This window comes from Phascolarctos cinereus, unplaced genomic scaffold (genome assembly GCF_003287225.1).
Source record: "Phascolarctos cinereus isolate Bilbo 61053 unplaced genomic scaffold, phaCin_HiC Scaffold_7;HRSCAF=346, whole genome shotgun sequence".
NCBI classification, from domain to species: Eukaryota; Metazoa; Chordata; class Mammalia; order Diprotodontia; family Phascolarctidae; genus Phascolarctos; species Phascolarctos cinereus.
In genome coordinates, this window is record NW_027556180.1 from 51,053,159 (window position 1) to 51,055,372 (window position 2,214).

At 37.5% G+C, this 2,214-nt stretch overlaps 1 pseudogene; it reads right to left on the minus strand.

Annotated features, from left to right (window-relative positions):
• Positions 1–881: 881 nt before the first annotated feature.
• LOC110203376 (large ribosomal subunit protein eL32 pseudogene) lies at positions 882–1,287 on the minus strand (annotated as a pseudogene).
• Positions 1,288–2,214: the final 927 nt, after the last annotated feature.

Below are 2,214 nucleotides of genomic sequence, written 5' to 3' on the forward strand. Positions count from 1 at the left end.
CCTGGCATGATAGACTTTTCCAATCAACCATCCAGGTTGTCTTGGGCTGGAAATTTGTTTCAGTCTGTCTTTTTGTGGGTTCTGCTGCTCTAGAATTTGTTTAGAGCCATTTTTTCCAGGTAATTAGAGGAGTTTGGGTAAGAGCTAAAGAAAGTCAATGTTTTTACTCTGTTATCTTGGCTCTGCCTGAGTTGTCTTTTCTATGAAATATTTCACATTTTCTTTTCTTTTATTCTTTTGACTTTGTTTTATTGTTTCTTGATTTCTCATTTAGCCATTAACTTACACTTGCCCAATTCTGGATTTTAAGGGATTATTTTCTTCAGTGAGCTCTTTTTTTTTTCCATTTGGCCATTTCTGTTTTTCTGAAGGTGCTACTTTCTTCATTATTTTTGCACCTCTTTTACCAAGCTGTTAGTTGTCTTTCATAATGTTCTTTCATCACTTTCATTTCTTTTCACAATTTATGCTCTGTGATTCATTTAATTTTTGAAATAGCTTTAGCTATTCCAGGAATTCTTGTTGGGATTGTTTCCACACTTGGTGGTTTTTTTTGGTTGTTGTTGTTGTCGTTTTTTTTTTTTGTTGTTTTGTTTTGTTTTTGTTTCTTATAGCTACTGGACATTTGTATTCTAAGTTTGTATCTTATTCTTACCTATCTTCAATTTAGCTTTTTATAGTCAGTTTCTTTTGTTGTCATTTGTTCATTTTTCAAGCCTATTTCTTCTCTTCCTTTTCCTCCTCCTCTTCCTCCTTCTGCTTGTCCTCATCCTTCTCCTCCTTTTCCTACTCCTCCTTCTCCTCCTCCTCCTCCTTCTCCTTCTTCTTCTGGTAGTGGTTTGAGAGTTTATTTAACACAAATAAAAATTTTGCAAAGCTTTTTACTCATTTTCTTCACTCCTCAGTCTAGCATTTGGATTGGTGATCTTGATGGCTGACTGAGGTTCTCTCTCAATAATGATTTTCCTATTCTTAGAGGAAACATTGTGAGCAATTTCAGCACGCTATGATTTGTTGCACATCAGGAACACTTCTAGCTCTTTGACATTATGCACCAAAAATTTCTAAATCCACTTGGTAACATGTGTTTTGTCTTCTTATAGCTTCTATAACCAATATTAGACATGAAGATCTGGCCCTTGATTCGTCTTGGCACCCTGTTGTCATGACAAATGGTTTAGGCCAGTTTCTCTTGATCTTGACATATCTGTTGGAGTGGTGGTAGATAAACTTCTTGGTCCTCTTCTTGACAATTCTAGGCTTAAAGAGGGGTTTGGGGGCAGGCATGGAGCCAGTGAAGATCTAGCAGCCTCTCTATAAGAAGCACTGACAGAAAGCCCAGACTATTGCTTGATTTTGAACTTTATGGTAATATTCTGTTACCATGGTGAAGATTGGAGGTGGGGTAGTCTTCAAAGTTTCAGGTATTTTTGCACTTCTGTTTTTCTAAGTTAGTGGGGTGTTTGAAAGTTTTTGGTGCTTCCAAGGTGGTGTGACCTGGGAGAGGTGTAGTCACTGCTTTTTTTATGACTGGAAGTAATGCTCCTATTCAGGGCTCCTGCTCCCTTGGACTACAGATAATTTTATTCCTCAGGAACTCTTATCCCTTTGGACTACAAGCTCTTATCTCTACCCTGGAACTGAGACCAGGAAGTGAATTTAGACAACAAAATTGCCAAACTGCACTCTCCCCTGCACCCAGTGTTGCTGTAGTCTCTTTCTGATCAATTGCCCAATTCTTTTGCCATATCTTGTTTGAAAGCTGCCTCAGCTACAGGTGCTGCCATGGCCACTTTCAAGGCTTACTGTTCATATTATCACCATATGCGCTCTTGTCCAGCCCCAATGTCCCTGTTATGGACTTCTCCTTCCTACTTCCTAAGTTGTTTCAGGTTGGGAAAATAACTTACCTCAACATTTTGTTGGCTCTGCCACTTCAGAATTCAATTTGAGGTGTTATTTTTAAATTGTTTGGGAAAGACTGTTGGTAGAGCATTTCTGTAGTTTTTTTTTCTACTCTACCATCTTGGCTTTACCCTCAGTAGTAGTCCCTTGATGTAGTTTTAAAATACTCTATTTCCTTATTTTTTAAAACACAATGTTATGCCATCATATTCATATACCACAACTTATTCATTCCCCAATTGTTAAACATCCTCTTGATTTCCAGGAGTCATTTTTATTATCTGCAAAAGAGCTGCTATAAATTTTTCT